The sequence below is a fragment of the Nelumbo nucifera genome, chromosome 6 (genome assembly GCF_055504915.1).
Source record: "Nelumbo nucifera cultivar China Antique chromosome 6, China Antique-T2T, whole genome shotgun sequence".
In the NCBI taxonomy this organism is placed as follows: Eukaryota; Viridiplantae; Streptophyta; class Magnoliopsida; order Proteales; family Nelumbonaceae; genus Nelumbo; species Nelumbo nucifera.
Window position 1 is genome coordinate 56,977,486 of NC_142654.1, and position 18,214 is coordinate 56,995,699.

Below are 18,214 nucleotides of genomic sequence, written 5' to 3' on the forward strand. Positions count from 1 at the left end.
CCAGACATAGCACTGGACCTGGGCGGTGAGATTCATGGAGGCCAACTCTTCCCGATTTCCTTCTAGGCTTAACATCAGACGATGAGATAATTTATGTTGTTTGTACATAATTTTTTGATGGATTTTGTAAACATATATAATTATTAATAGTATGAATATTATTAAGTCGATTATAATTATTTTTTGTCTTTTTAAAAAATATTATATAATTTTGTTAGAATATTTAAATAATTCTTAAATTTTTTAATTCAAACTTTCTTTAGATAGATGTAGATAAAAAGTGGAGGAAAAGATAAATAAGAATTAGAGATAATTTAGGAGAGAAACTCTCTACTAAATTGAGATAACTTAGGAGAAAGTTGGGGATACTGGGGGAGGTTGTTTAGGATAAATTTTAGAATATTAGATTATTTAGGTTATTGGCATGTGTGGGAGAGAGAGAGAGAGAGAGAGATTTTAGGAAGATTTTTTGGGGAAAGTAGAGTTTCTAATTGGTAGTTTCAAAAATGAAATGGATTAAAAAAATTAAAAAAATTCTTAAAAAAAGGAGAAATTTCTAGACTTCCTTGTTTAATATATATATATATATATATATATATTGGTTTGGTATTCGTAATCAAGGGCCCACCATCTTAGAGGGTGTTCTACAACATGAATTGTTTTAGGAAAACTATAGTTAGAGCTGGTTGTACATAGGGGTGGATTCGAGCCGAGCCGAGCTGAATAGTACAAGGCTCAAGCTCGAGCTCGGCTTGGCTCAAGCTCGATTTGAGAAAAAATGTTTTATAAAAGTAAAAAATTATATATAAAAATATTTTTATTTGATATTTAAAATATTAATAATCATATATATTACTTTCTATAATTTTATTATTATTATTATTATTATTATTATATAAAATAAACTGAGTCGAGCCAAGCTCGAGTAGCTCGTGAAGAATTCAATTCGTTGCCACCTCTAATTGTACATTTAAATTTATGTTGCATGTTGGTTCAAAAACCAACAAAACTCTGATAACCAACTGTACATTTCAAATTATAAAAACCCCTGCCATGTCATTAGAGGCTTATGTGGTTGTTGCCAACATGGAACTCTTAATCCATGTTGGACACAACAAAAAATTTATACCAAAATCAAAACATCTATCTCTCAATCCCTTTGTCTCTCGATCTCTCACTCCCTCTATCTCTCCTGCTCCCTTTGCCTCTCGATCTCCCGCTCCCTCTATCTCTCCTGCTCCCTTTACCTCTCTCTCTCTCTACCTCTCGATCTCCTACTCCCTTTGTCTCTCTCGCTCTCGCTCCCTTTGTCTCTCATATTCCCTCTACCTCTCGATATCCTTCCCACTCTCTAACTCTCACAGTCATCTCTAGATCTCCCACTCCCTCTATCTGTCCCACTCTCTTAGCTTTGGTCTACAACCACATCAAAATCTCTCACTCTCTCTCTCTCTCTATATCTATCTATCTATCTATCTCTTGGTAGATCTCTAATTCTCCCCTAATCTCTATCGTTCTCCCTTAGTCTTTCTCCCACTCCCTCCTTCATTTTTTATTTTTCATAGAAACTTATACGGTATTAATCAAACTGTATAAGTTATAAGTTAATTAAGGGACCAACAACTTGTACAATCAAGTTATAAATTTCTATCAAGATGATGTAAATTTCATAACCTAGAGTTTCTTGTGAATTTTTATCAAATTGGGCTAAGGGAGTTAGAACCATACTAAGTTGGTCTTATGTTCTTTAATATGGTCTTGTTAATATCATATAAGTGTGTAAGAAAAATAAAAATAAAAAAAGAACAAGAAAGGGAGTGAGAAATAAACTGAGAAAAAATGGTAGAAATTGAGAGAGGAGTGATAGATTGAGAGAGAGAATGAGGGAGAAGGAGAGATCGACTGTAAATTAAAAAACAAATGAATAACATCCATATTGTAGAAGAGTCCTGATCTGCTTACCACAACACATTGCTAGCCACATTCACATAGCCACACATTGAGAATTTTGGTGATATAAATTATAAGAGATGCTCCCAATGTGCAACCGGGTGAATATGACCAACAACGTGTTGTGATGGTCAATAGATCCGAACGCATTACATAATGACCCCTTGATCTCAATGCCTCATGGACTGTTGGTGCTTTTTCCTATTTTAATTTTTATCATGGACAATAGCTAAGGGAGCTGGATTTCTCAGAAATGCTAGTTCCCATACTCAAAGGAATCTGTTGTTTCCATCCTGACGGAGCATAGTGATATTGATCCCTTGTGCTCTTAATGGCATGGATCAGAGTCGGGCCTGTTGTAGAACCCAGGCCTTTGGGTTCATCCCTAGACAACTGAATTGCTAGGCCTATAACCTCAAACAACATTGGGATCTTTCGATTGTGCTTTTGTAACTTCAGATCCTTATTAGGCTAAGGCATGAAGTGCTTAAAAATAAATACTTATTTAAAATAAGTGCTTACTTGGGCCAAGATCACACCATTAAGCACTTAAGTGTTTGGAAAATAAGTGATTATTTTAAAAATAAGGGCTTAGTTTTTAAGCCCAAATTTCCAACTTTTTTAAGTGCTTGTACAATAAGCACTTATTCAATTTTTTTCTTCCAAAATTATCTCTATCTTAATTTTAAAATACCACTTATAAAATTATCCCTAGTTGAATTTTATAAAGTACTTTCATAAGAGTACTTTTACAAAAATACTTTCCTAAAAGTGCTTTTATAAAAGTACTTCCATAAAAGTATTTTTATAAAAATTCTTTTGTAAAAATGGTTTTATTAAAATACTTTCATAAATGTGCTTTGTAAAAGTACTTTCATAAAAGTGTTTTTATAAGAAATACTTTTGTAAAAGTGCTTTGTAAAAGTATTTTTATAAAAATATTTTCATAAAAGAGCTTTTATAAATAAAAATGCTTGTGAAAAAATACTTTTCAGAAAATTACTTTACAAAAATACTTTTATAAAAATGCTTTCATAAAAGTACTTTCATAAAAATGTTTTTATAAAAATAATTTAATAAAGGTACTTTCATAAAAATGTTTTTATAAAAATAATTTAATAAAAGTACTTTCAAAAGGGTATATTTTAAAAATTTGAAAGAAAATGAAGGACAAAATAGTAAAAAATGCTTAAATGTTTAATGGAAAAAAGATTACCAAATGCCTAATATGAAATAACTGCTCATTTTTTAAAATAAGCACTTGAAAAAACTAGTTGCCAAATGAAAATAAGTGCTTATTTCAAATAAACACTTGTTTTTAACATAAGCAATCCCAAACATGGCCTTTTGGCAATGCTTAAAAATACACTTAATTTGGGCCCGGACCACACAAATAAGTTCTTATTTGTGTTTGAGAAATACGTCCAAATAAGTACTTATTCTCATAAATAAGTGCTTTTCACCAAAGTCTCATGGGCACTTATTAAAATAAGCACTTATTTTTCAAATAAACACTCCCAAACTCCCACCTTCATAAAGTTCTCTAACTGCTTTGTCAGCCAACTGGTTGGCCATGAATAACATGATGAAAACCTTGTGGTCCCCTGTTATTGTCTGAAATAGAAATCCCAAAATGCATCCAAGCAGGCAAAACCAGCACATGTAACTAATATATAATAGCTCTTCATATTGTTCTAAGGTGTATGAGATGTATCCTAGCCAAGGTTCAAAGTATCATTACGTATTGACCAATAAATATCATTCCCCTACAGTGGGTGTATTGGAGGTCTGACCGGTTCAGAGGATGGAGGGGTCCTAGACCGGCTCTCCTATCGGCGTATCGATATTTTGAACCTTAATCCTAGCATTGCATTCTTTAAGGCTATCAAATATGGCAATAACAAGAAGTAAACTAAATCATAAAATACACGAAAACCTCAATAAACAATTTTTCTCGAACATTAGGATTAAAAGGGCATGTTGACCGCACACAGTCCCTCTCAGATTACCAAATAGAAAGAAAGAAAAAAAAAAAGGAAAAGAAAATGGACCCTACAAGCTCCTTTTCCTTTTCTTCATTCTGAACCTCTCTCCCAGGTCCACTGCAAAAATTAAAAATTTAGTTCAGCAGCAAATAACAATAGTGGGTAGTTGCATGTGACAAAAATAATGCTTTAATAGACATTAATGGTATTTCTATTAATCCTTCAATACCTACAGATTAAACCAATGGCTTATACATCTTAATCTGGTATATGGACGGGTTCAACGGTTTGTAATTAGCACATAGGGCCTTCAATAATGAACAAGACCTCAATAATCGTTAAATTACTCATTGAGAGAGAGAGACCTCATTAATGTGAACAGATTCTATGGTTGGCAGAACAATATCCAGATAAGGTGCTCCCTTAATCCACACATGCTTCACTGCTGAAATCTCTTCTCAGGTTTTTTCTTTTAATTAGAACCAACAATCAAACAGTAGAAGAGAAACACGAACAGTCCTGAGAAGGGATTGAAGAGCAGAAATGCAGATTAAGCCAGCAAACATGATATACGCTGAAGAATACTGCTGAGCTCGCCCAATCCACACATATTTGATGCTGAAATCTCTCAGTTTTTTTTTAATTGGGCAACAAGAATCAAACAGTAGAAGAAGAGAAAAAAAAATAGTCCTGAGAAGGGATTAAGAAGCAGAAATGCAGATTAAGCTGGCAAACATGATAAATGCTGGAACATACTACTGACCTCCCTCAATCCACACATATTTCACTGCTCAAATCTCTCAGTTTTGTTTTTTTAATTAGTAACAACAATCAAACAGTAGAAGAAGAGAAATACAAACAGTCCTAAGAAGGGATTGAGGAGTAGAAATGCAGATTAAGCTGGAAAACATGATAATATGCTGTAGTGTAGCATACTAGTGAGCTTCAAAGCTGTGCCATCGGATCAAAGCCCCTCAAACCATCTCAGACCTCCCCACCCTTCCCTAGCTAGAGAATCTGCAAGATCATTAGTAGATTTACATGTCCAAGTGAAACTTTCATCCTATAGGCATCCTAAATATGAAGGCCTTTGATTCTAATCTGACAATGAGACAAACAAATCAGGTTCAGGGCAGCCTCGGTCGGTCATAGGGTCAGGTTTGAGTCATCTAGCCAACATCAGTTTCAGGTCAGTTTGGATTTTGCTATCTCTAACCCTTTGGTCATCACACCCATGTAGATAGAGGGATCACATAGCTGTTTATGTCATGTGACCTTCCCTCCTTTCTCCTTCTCTTGGCAGAAGACTTGAATTATGCCTTTTTTCTCTCCTTTAAATGAAGATTTCATGAATAAACAACAGCTGAAAGATATTTAGGACAAATTCGAAAAAAAAAAATATTCATGAAACTTCTATAATAGGTGACATTTTGTTAAAGTTCACAACACAGGGTGGGTCCGCCTCCGGTATGACCTTATAAGGTTTAGGATGGGTTCAATAATTCTATTTCATTAAGAGGTCTGCGAAGGTCCAGTAGTGGGTTCTTTAGGATTGGGATTGGGTTGAGGGAAATTCATATGCAACCCAACCCATTGACGTCTCTTCTAGGGACATTCAGAGCTTTCCTTAATCCACCTAAACAACACCTGATAAACTCCCCATACCAAAAGATCCCACCAGCCTGATGGGAAAGCGATATTCAGTCGTGCAATAAAGAAAGAAGTTTAGCTCTTACGAAGATACCATTTCCACCCAAATCATAGTAACTCATAATAAGATCGCCCATGTGACTCCCAAAATCCATATGAACAAAATGCAGAAATGACTGACAACATGGATAATGACCAAAATAAATGCCTCTAAATAAGAAAAGATGTAACTTATTTGACAGGGCATTAGCACTTCAGGTCCGTCCCAATTCAAAAGGAAAGAAAGAAAAAGAAAGGGAATGACATGAAATGGAGACAATAATAAGTTCATAAAACAATCCTAACTCTGAGAATTTTTCAACAATATGGATGCAGGAGATGGGTTGTAACTAACAAGATGTCAGCTTCCCAAGTTGATGCTTTAATTCCATTAACACAGACCCGGTCTGTTCATAAATAAAAAGAAAGCAGCAAGGAGATGACATATGACTTCCAAAATCATTACCACATGGTCAGTTGTTTGATTGCCGCAATATTGCAAACAACTCGAGAAGAGAAAATGCCTGTACCCTGTACCATTTGCATTTCAATAGCTATATTTCCTAGGGTGCCAAGTGAGCAAAGAAGTTCTTTAAGAAAGCCAAAAAATGTAGAGAACAAAAACAAAACCACTATTACAATTTTTCGATTCCTTAACTCATCTCTTGTACAAACTAGAAAGTAAGTCACTGATAAAAAAAAAAAAAACAAAAAGTAAGAGCAATCCACCTCATAATCATTGATCCACATCTTCATTGTATTAACTAAAAATAAAGGGAACTGCCCAAGATCGTTGATCTAAAAGGCTAAAACGAGATAAAGGAAGAGCAACAGAAATATAAGGTGCGGCTTATTTCTGTTTTCTTCCCCCCCTTACCTCCTCAACCGTGGACAGAAGAATCAGAGGTCGAGCTTAAGTTCCTCTTTCTCTTCGCAAAGATAGTGAAGAATGTAAGGAGTGACTCGGACCACGGCCACCCAGACCCCAAACATCATCACATGCGTCCTTAGCTGCTTCAGTGCCGTCGCCTTGTCAGGCTTCCTGGGAAATCCTCCCAGAAACATTTCTCCGTCTCTCACACAGCTCCAAAATCACGATGGGGCTAACTTGAACGGTGAATCCCAACAATTTCTCTCTTCTGCCGGCTGTAGCAACTTGCAACGAGGAGATTCTAGGCCTTGCCTAGGGCTTCAGGATTTTTATTTGATGTATAAGTCCTATCGTTACAAGCAATATGTTATCCTCAGATTGCTATCTTCATTTTTTTATTTGTCAATACCTCAGATTGGTGTCTACGTGTTTACCAAAAATATATTGCATTACGAGCTTTTGTTCGCCCAGATTGGAATCTACGTAGCTCCTGCCTCCGACTACATATTGATTTTTAAGACGTAAACCACTGTTTTCAAAATCGGACCGGGTCGGACCTTCCGTTTTCCTCCAAAACCGTTGATTTTGGTGAGCAAACCATTGAACCGGCCGGTTAATTATTTGAATCGTTTGAACCGTTCAAATGGTTTTGACCGTTTTCCAATTTTTTAATTTTTTTAAATTTTTTTATTTTTTTTGTCAGAACAGATCGACCGTTCGGGTCGAACGATCAGACTGTTTGAACCAATAACCAGACCCCTGACCGGTTTAATCACCGGTTCGTTTTTAAAACCATGACGTAAACCCTAACTCTTAAACCTAAATTCTAAAGTAAAAGCCGTTCAAGACTTATTTCAGATTTCTGAATTCCAATAGAATATCCAACATTATTTAAACTCAACTTTTTCAATTTTAAGAAAGATTCTCAATCCAACATGGATTTTATGTCACAATTTCCCTTATTTCTCTTTTAAAGTCGAAACTGTGCTTGATTTGTAAAGACTAAAATGATCTTGCTTATAAGAAGGATTCTCGATCCAACATGACACCAAATAAAAGTTAATTTTTTCTCTCATGTTCACTTCGTTTTTCTTTCATTTCTCTCTCATTCTTGAACCAAGTGGGTGCAACATCTCTGTCAACAAAAAGAAATGAGTAGACTGAAGATTTGAAGAGGGTAACAACAAATTAGTTGCTACAATACGACTATTTTGCAAGATTTATTTTAAGGTAACGTTCTTTAAGATAACATTGAATTCGTTTGTTCTGATTTAAATAATCAAATACAAGTATCATAGAAGCGAAAGCTGAAAGGCAAAGTAGCATGATCTTTTTTCTTTATGAGGATATCTTCTTTTGTTCTTTCTATGCAAACCTCTTTCCTTATGATTAATAATTCACATCCCTATAACCATCATCACATTGTCCACTTGATGTTAGAGCATCATAATTAACACATTTTATAGTGTACTATGAAATGTATCATCTTCATATGACTATAGTTCTTGAAACGTGAACTAGAAAGCTTTGGAATTCAATAGGCTCTTAGATACCTCTTAAATATACCTTTCAAGTTGGGGTAGATTGTGGAAGTTGGGGGATATTTTATTTTATTTTATTTTTGTTTGATGTTATCTCCTTCATTCCATCATATTATGTTGTACATGTTCGGATAAAAAACTAACTGAGTGTGGGTATCGTTTCTTGCACTATAAAACCATTCTGGTGTTGCTTTGTTCTGTCATACACTAGCCAGTACATAGGCATGGTCTTAAGGTTTTTTTTTTCCAATGATTTCATAGTGGTGAAATGAAGATGGTGCTTCATAGTCTTCACTTGGGTTTCACAAAAGGAACATCAAGTGTTGATGAAGGGTACAAGTTACAACGTGTTGGTAGCACCTCACATACTATCCCAAATTGATCATTGTTGCTCTAGCTACTAACCTAGTAAACCTTTTACCTAGTTTGGTATAGAGAGATGAAATTATTAGTTATCAATATCTTATTCATTTGAAATCTATGATGGATCTTCCATTATTGAAATATAGTAGCAAAGGGTAATAGTGGTGAACTTGTAATGTAAGTACATATATTCCCCTACAATGGTGGCCGCAATAAAGGCATCAAACCAAACTTGTGATAAACCAGCAACCATTATAGGGGCCATCATCAACCTACGATGAACCCATAACTCATCATACACTCGCAATGAGCTCGAAGCCATTGTGGACCTACGACGGATGAAAGGACCATCACACGACTACAACGAACCAAAGTCACTCATAACAAGACACATAGCAGACTAAGCGGAACACGTCAGACTAGTTCTAACATCACCCATGCCGCATCAATATAGGAAACCCGCAAAGGGAAGTAGTGCATGTGCACTATGAGAATCCTCGGACGAAAGGAAACTTAGTCCATGAAAGATCTCATGTGACACGTGGAGAACCCCCATTGGTGCCCTCTTAACAATCGACATCGGATCGAAGATTCCCTTTCCAAATAGGAGTCAAACCTCTTTTTGGTTCCTTCCCTTCAGGGCCTCATGATCTCCCCTTATAAAAGGGGCATAGATCATAACAAACACACAATTCCATCAATAGAAGATCCTTGTCTATTTTTGTTACCCGAGAGCCTAGCCTTTCTTCGTCCTTCAAGGAGACCACCACACTTTGCCTTTCTACACCACTTACATTAGAATCTCTAGTTATTTCCCTTGGTCATGAAGAATGACTACCCGAAGTATCAATCTTTCCCCTATCCTAGAGGAGCAACACGAAAACCCTGATAACTCTAACATAGAGCTTGAGGACCAAGACAATCAAGAGACGACATAGTAGGCAGGCATCACCATCCTATTCCATAAGGTCTATAGCATTGAGTCCCACTTCGACCAAATGGAACATATGCAAGTAGAGATGCGAAGCACCTTGCAGCTACTGCTGCAAAGGTCGGTGACTCCTTGTGATAGAACCACCCTCTTATGTACCTACAAGGCCGAGATGTAAAATGTTGCTATTAGCAACTGCGTCCAAGAACCACCCTCTCGTGTACCTTCAAGGGTTTCTTTCCTTAATATACTTAAGAACCCAAGGAAATGTGAAGACTTTTGGACCCACCAAATACTGATGCAATAATATTCTATTAACTTTTGAAATGAACATAGTATCAGATGATTGGCACTAATTACTATAGACCCTTTTGGTTTCTTTATGACAAAAAACATAGAATAAGAATTGAAAGAATTAACTAATGGCTTCCAAGAATAAATTTCTTTAAATTGAGACAAAGCATCAATTAATTATCAAAAGCTATTAATTTACAAAAATTATGCCTATCTACTTTGTTTTTTTTTTTCTTTTTGTTGCTTTTCTTTACAGGTTGTAGAGGAAGAGAGGATTGGATGAAGACTATAAAGAGCATTTTATTTCTTTATATGTTAAAAAGAATTTCTTTTGGACTCTATATTTGATTTGTAGGTTGTCAAAAAAAAAGTCATCTAGTGAAAAGGAAGAAGGAATACAATGAGGGTTGAATGTTGTGTTTTTGGTTTCTTTTTGTTCTTAAAGTGATGATGGAAATCAATTGAAATTATTCACAATTTATGGATAAGGTGTATCTTTTGGATGAAACATATAGGTTTCATGTTTTGATTGAAGAATATATTTTCAAACAGGTGTATTAGTTGGAATTTTATGGAAGAATATTCATAATATATTGCACTTTGTTTTAATAAAAGTTGGAACCTTTTTAAAGGCGGCCAAAATGCCTCTAAATGTCAAGGCATATAGCTTTAGAGGTAGCTAAAAGTGCCTCTAAAAAATTGAAACCTTTTTAATTAAGATTTTTTTCTTTTCTTAGATTTTTTTAGAGTTATATAAAATCACCTCAAAATCATTTAAAGGCATTCGAATGCGCCTCTAAATTGAACTTATAGAGGCATTTATAACTACCTCTATATAGGACTTTTAGTGTCAATGCAATAGAGGCAGTCGTATGTGCCTCTAAAAGTTCAATTTAGAGGAAGATTACAAATATGCCTCTAATTCTCAACCAATTGCCTCTAAAACATTTAGCGACAAGGCTTTTAGAGACACTCACTTGATCGCCTCCTATTTTTTTTAGAGGCATTTTGGAAGCTTTTAGAGGCAGTTATGGCCGCCTCTGTAGATAAATTTTTCAGTAGTGACATTCACATAGCAAAAATGGTACAAACATAAGCACTTTATTCATTAAATCACTCCTTCTACTTCTCAGTTATCTCTAAACTCTCTCTACTCCTAAATCCCAATGATATCCCGATGTTCTTCTTGCAGCTACGATAACACCTTCTGCTGATGAGCGGCCTCATCAAGAAGGGCCGCTACCTTCTCTTCAGTCTTAGAGATACAGGCATCCACAACCTTCAAACGCTTATCAAGATCATCCAAAGCCTGCAAAGTCAATGAGCTATACTCCTTATATCCATTCTTCTAGAAAACATGAGCCATGCAAACCACATGATCCTGAATCATCTCCATCACGAAGCCCATTGCAGCAAATGAGACGTAGGTTTTCAGCCAGTAAGCAAAAAGAGACCATGATAGCATTTCAACCAACTAAGACATCATGGAATTCATCAAGCCATCTACAGTGTTTAGGGAAGCTCTCATAACCATGGGAGGGAACTTGACAGTAGGAAGCCATCCCTTCTGGATAATAACAAGATCAAACACCAAAAAGCGGATAGGCACCATGTCTTTATGGTAATAGTTTGTCAGCTCCCGGCACACTACTGCGAGCTCCATAAAAATATCCAGTTCATCTTAAGGAGTCTCAGACACATCATTCCCCGCAGGCCGAACATCCACCACAGGCCCTTCTGCAACATCATCCCCTTCTACGACAAATGACGATCCATGAGAGGGTTGAACTTCCCCTTGTGCCAAACCAAAAGAAGTGACAACCTATGTAGAAGTGTTAGGAACCGCATGCTCCACAGAGAGACCAGGGGACCTCAAGGGATCAATAATAGGATCATCAGTAGACGACGCCTTTCTACGACTGACCAACTTGAGACCCCGACACCTCTAATGGACGTTGCATTGGACCAATGTCACCACCAGCCTTGCTTTCCCCTATAGCTTTAGGACAGATAACCCCCAACTCCACATCCAATCGTTGGATAAGTGGTGATACGGCGACATTGAGGGGATGGAGCCGAAGGACACCTGAAAGAAACACAAAGTTAGAGCAACCATAATACGTAGCAAACACGCTCTAATCACACAAACATACCTCATCATAGCTAACACGGTCGTGGGCCTATGAAATCAAGATGTCCTCCACCTCTACCCACTTTAAAACAAAAGACTGCAAATAAACAATAGCAATTAGACACACAATAAATAATCAAGAAGCAACATATGAAACATAATAACAATAGAAGCTTACCAATCCAGAAGTCTTTGACTCCTTCCTCTAGACGCAAGGAGCTATCGTTTTAATCTAACCACCCATGATGGGAACTACAACAATAGCCCTCAACTCCACAACCAATCATTGGATAAGTGGTGATACAACGACGTTAAGGGGACGGAGCCGAAGGACACCTGAAATAAATGCAAAGTTAGAGAAACCAGAATACATAGCAAACACACTCTGATAACACAAACATACCTCATTGCAGCTAACACGGCCATGGGCCTGTGAAATTAGAATGCTCGTCCTCCACATCTACCCTCTTTAAGACAAAAGACTACAAATAAACAATAACGATCAGACACACTACAAAAAATCAAGAAGCAACATACGAAGCATAATAACAATAGAGGCTTACCAATCCAAAAGTCTTCGACTCCTTCCTTTGGACGCGAGGAGCTATCTTTTTAATCTGACCACCCATGGCGGAAACTATAATAATAGCAGTAGGTGGCACGACAACCTCTATCGATTGTGTTGACTCTACACCAACCCCTACACCATTTTGTGTGAAGGGTCGGGTCTACTCCACATGGGATCCTCACAAGGACGCTTGACAAAGACTCCTACATCACCCTTGTTACTGAGGCCCCACACTTCATCCTAGAGCACCTCCATATTTGACGATGTCGCCGAGTCACCTGTGGATCCTACCACTAATGACAAATAAGAGCGAGCCGCCCACCATCCTGCGCTTCTTACTAACAAGGGGGTGACTGCTCTCCCCCTCTTTGACTACGGGCCACTTACCCTTAGCATCAATGTTAGGATGACACTGCCCCTCCACAATAATCTGGGCCATTGACACACCCTCAAGGCCACGAACTTCAAAAGGAAACTCTCCAACCTATTCAGTTGCACGATCCAATGGAGGGGTCATCACAAGTCGTTGTTGAGGCTCCATCACCATAAACATCTAAAGCCCACCAAACAATGTGCATAAGTAACCTAGGCAAACAGAGCTACACACTTCCACCTGCCTGAAGTCGACCAAAGGGAAACACGTAGTACTTGGAAAAGCAAGCCCATTGTGGCGCTGCTAGAAAACATCCTCCCTGTCTGATCACAAAAATTGTGATCCCATATTGTCGTACCCAAATTTGTGAAGGAGGCAATCAAGGTGATACGCCATCATTTGCGCCTCTCCAGAACGGTCTAGATAGGCCACCACACCAGGCCACAATATCAATCAAGAAGCCTAAACCACTGGGTTGTCGGCATCCACTGTGCATTGCCGATGGCCACCCTCAGGAACACTGACCCCTATATAGAAAGGCATGGCATGGTGAACAGGGCGAGCATAGGGACATGACACAAAACCCTCCAAAGAAGCAAGCCTCACCTCTATTTCACCAACATAAAACTGCTTTTCCTATTTTGCATTTAGCCACCACTTCCCACGACAAACATTTAATGTCATATCCCCAGAACCATCGCCCTCCAATGTCACCATACTAACAGACATCGAGAACAAGCATCGAGGAATCACGCTCAAGGAGAAGCGCTTGCAATTGAACATGAATAAAAAAGGGGCAAAAGCGTGCGACGTATGATGCTTGCAACTCGGCTCTATAATCTAATGAATTGTGTCATCTATCTGGTCATAAAATTACCCCAAGAACATGGAAGCTAGGGAAAGCTAATGACCACTGGCTTCTAGGACCTCAAGTGGATCCAGGACGGTATAAAGACCACAATTAGGGTTTCCTAGAAACAAGAATTGCCACGCTACATAGATAATGAATGCAGCGAGATGGCACTGGCTGTCCACCTTCCTGACCATGACATCCGTCGAACCCTTGTTCTCGAACCAGTAACCAATCCACGCTTCAAGGGTCCATTTACCCTGAGTGGTCATAGCATCCACTTACACCTTGAAAGCATCTAGCTCGCTCCCCATCTCTGCATATAGATCTAACAACGCATTGGGAATAGACTCAATGTACTATAAATGGTGGGGTAAAACAACACCGACCAATGACAATGCAAGTAACGCCAAACTCGTCGAATGCACCTACAAATGTATGTCTGACAACACCAATGGGATAGGAGTGGCCACATATAATGCACCCCTTCCCTACTTGGAAGGTGTAGGAAAAAGTCGATGAACCTCAACAACTCGACGCTGTACAACAACCAATAGTACATAGGATTTTCTAGAATGAAAAGAGCCCATGCCATAAAGTTTGAAGGGGACTTGGAGCTGTTAGTCCTCGGTTTAGAACACCCAAAAGAAACAGACCATTTTGAAAGATCGTATAGACGTGTAACTTCATCCCCCTCCACTACATCGAACTCGCCCTCTTTCCCCCTCAACACCGGCATGGGAGGCCACAAACCCTTCCCACGATCACCAATCTTTGCATACTCGTACTCAGACAGTAACGCAATAGTGTCGACCTCCCACACAAAGTCAATGAAAGGGGAGTTAGATTGCACAGTCTTCTTTTGCTTGTGAGGAGTCATCGATACCAGAGGCAAGAACACCACCAAAGGGAGGAAAATGAACGAAGAGAGCAATACTAGACCGATGTTACCTTACAACAAAGCAAATGCAAAGACGAATGATGGACTACACAATATCCTTTATAGTAATCCCACGTGCATTGACAATTGAAACGACACCATAGGGAGATAAAACGAATGATTGCTTAGCCCCCCCTCCCACCAACGTACAACCAAAATATCAATGTTACACAATTACATTACTATCCCTAGGAAAAGGCAAGACATCCAAACACTACATTCAAAACAACTGTAACATCACCATACACATAGCAACCAATTCGATTGAAAATCACAAAACCTGACACATCCACCAAAACACGCAACCCACTAGCAAGAAGGTGAACGGAGTTATACATTCAGCATGATGGGGAGTATTCCATCACCCACCACACACATAATTGAAATAAGACTGTACAAAATACAACCATAATAACAAGAATGACGAGGTACTTAGAACCAGACCCAACACCTCTTCATTAAAAAATATCACATAACAAGAAGTTGAGAAGAGAACCACCTTTCAACAAACCTCCACAAGACAGAGAATACATGCACAAGTCATTAGAAGCAGAAAACACCTCGCTAAGGTACAGGGGAATGAAATTAACACCCCCGAACATATAGACTCTCAAGGTGTTTCACGATAGAAAGCACTTTTCCAAGACACAAGGGGGCTGAAATTCCAAATGTAACCAAAGTTGTCTCTTGACAAAATGCTTCTTATCAAGAAACAAGGGGACTAATAATAGTCATACAAAAATCAATCAATCCTAACAACAACAAATTTTGAACCATGCACCCCAACACAACATCCTTTCCTAAGACGTGATCAAAATTTCATGATCCCCTCAACAACTATAGTCACTAGAACCACGCATGTGACACCAAACTCTAAGAGATAACCGGTGATCAAACGAAAATGAGCTCAAAGTCACCTTCCCCCACATGCCAGTCATAATAATCTAACAAATACCAAAATGCATGATGAAAGAAGCAACACGCAATAAAGAGAACAAAGAAAGCGCATCAATTGTAGAAATTGTTATTGATAAGAATAAATACTCTTACCAATAAGCAAGGGCTAATTGTAAGTACATATGTTCCTCTACAACAGTGACTGCAATAAAGGCATCAAACTAGACCTATGATGGACTGTAGCCATCACGGGGGCCATTGCAAACCTGTGATAAACCCATAACTCGTCATACAATCGCGATGAGCTTGAAGCCATTGCAGACCTATGATGGATGAAAGGACCACTGCACAACTACAATTAACCAAAGTCACTCATAATACGACACCTAGTGGACTAAGCGGAACACGTCATACTAGTTCTGATATCACCTGCGCCATGTTGATATAGGAGACCCATAGAGGGAAGTAGCACACGTACACTATGAGAACCCTCGGACAAAAGGAAACTTCGTCCTGGGAAGGTCTCATGTGACACGTGATGAACCCTTAGTAGTGCCCTCTTAACCGACATTGGGTCGAAGATCCCCTTTCCAAATAGGAGTCAAACCCCTTTTTGGATCTTTCATTTCAGGGCCTCAGAATCTCTCCTTATAAAAGGGGCTTAAACCATAACATACACATAATTCCATCAATAGGAGATCCTTGCCTACTTCTGTTACCTAAGACCCTTAGCCTTTCTTCATCCTTCAAGGAGACCACCACACTTTGCCTTTTCACACCACTTACATGTACTATGTGCCAAATTAACGTAAGGAGGTTGAGTATACAATAACCTACACTATTCTGTGATATAAATCAAAATCTTGATACTACAATATAAAATTTAATTGATGATAACTATATCTGCACCAAGCAACTAATAACTTATTGCTTTACACCCATCTTGGTAAGCTTATCCAATTGGTAGTTAGAGTATTCAAGGAATTTTCTCATGTGAAAAAGATGATGGAAGAAAAAAAATTGATCATGTGTAGAGGAAAACGGGTGGGATAAAAGATCATTATAGATTGAATAATTTATAATGATAAAATTAGATATATGATTCATAATATTTACAAGATTATATATCCACTTTATTTAAATTTACATATTCATGTCTTTATTTCAACTTATGACAAGGTTTTCATATTGTTTATTGTGTAGAAATGGCAGCAACTCCAAACAAGGTCATATTATGTTACTACACTTTTAAGGAAACTATAAGGGGGGTTCATGTTGACAGCAAAACAGATTTTAATGAATTTGTTGAAGTGTGTGATGGTTTGAAGGTTGACGCTAATAATATTAACTTACATTATACAACACATTTCAACAAAACATGCTTCTTGCCACTAAATTAATGAGCCACGTAACCTTTCAAATATGTTGGAGTTTAATAAAGAGAGTGCAAACATGCATATATTTTGGAATGGCATAAAGAAAATTAATGTTGAAACTGAACAAAGCCATCATTCACATAATGTACAAAATTGAGGCAATGATTTAACATCTTTTGAATAGCAAACAATTGAGCTTAATAGTAGCAATTATGCCAAATTGTCATCACTTTGGGAACATGAGATAATTGGAGTTAGACAAACATTTGACAATGGAGATGAATTTCGAAATGCATTAAATAAATTTTTCATTACTAAAAGATTTGCATATAAATTTCTAAAGAATGATAGAGAATACATACAATGTAGATGTGCTGTCAAAACTTTTTGATGGGAAATCCAAGCAAGTGCAGTTGGTGGTGAAACCAACATACAGGGTGTATAAATGTCATATCGTACATACACGTTCAAATGGTGATGAATTAAATTGTCAACTTTTTAGATCAAATAAATTCATAGTATTGTTATGTTGGAAAAGCTTCGTGATTCCCCTAAATATTTTCATAAGATATAATAAAGGATTTTAGTCATGATTATGCCATTCCACTAACTTATAAACAAGCATGGTGGGAAAAGAGAGACAAAGAGTTGCTTAATGGCTCTATAAATGATTCATATAAGGTTATTCCTTGGTTATGCATAAAGTTGATTGAAACTAATTTAAGAATAGTAACTACTTTTACCGTTGATGATTCAAGTAAATTCAATCAATTATTTGTTGCTTTCCATTCTTTCTTACATGGATTTCGAATTGGTTGCATCCAATGCTATTCATTGATGCTGCCCATTTAAAGGGTAATTATCAACGACAATTTTTAGCTGCCAATGCATATGATGCCAATAATCAAATGTTTCCAGTTGCTTTTGTAGTTGTTTCATCTAAGTCAATTATAGATTGGACTTGGCTTTTAGAGAATTTGAAAATTGCATTGAATGATAATCGAAAGCTAATAAATGTTTATGATCGTAATACTAGGATTTGTCATGTAGTAAAGATTATGTTTGACTTTGAATATCATGTGTTGTTTACGCTTTTCAATGGCTGAAAAAGAGGTAATCGAGGATTATGTGAATCAACTAATTTATGCAAGGGATACTATGAAGTTTGATCTCTATCTCAATAAAAGACAATCAGAATTTAGTTATCTATGATTGGACAATGGGTAGTGATCCACCACATTAGCCAAATTATTTATTCAAGGGTAGACGGTATGACAAATTTACATATAATGTTGTAGAGTAATTTAATGCACAGGTGTTAGAGGCACAAGAACAACCTATAATGTCCTTGGTCAACATAATTTGCTTTGAAATGGTAGAGTTGATATTTAGGAGGCAATGTGAAGCTAAGGAATATAAACAATCAATGGGCCTTAATATAGAGGATTTTTTTTA

General features: G+C 37.3%; 1 pseudogene across 1 annotated transcript; it reads right to left on the minus strand.

Moving 5' to 3' along the window:
• Positions 1-3,858: 3,858 nt before the first annotated feature.
• Positions 3,859-6,833, minus strand: LOC104602000 (mitochondrial import receptor subunit TOM6 homolog pseudogene; annotated as a pseudogene). Its single transcript, XR_016077227.1, has 2 exons — positions 6,502-6,833; positions 3,859-4,052 (listed from the first exon to the last, which is right to left on the minus strand). The product of XR_016077227.1 is annotated as a mitochondrial import receptor subunit TOM6 homolog pseudogene (transcript).
• Between the last annotated feature and the right edge of the window lie 11,381 nt (positions 6,834-18,214).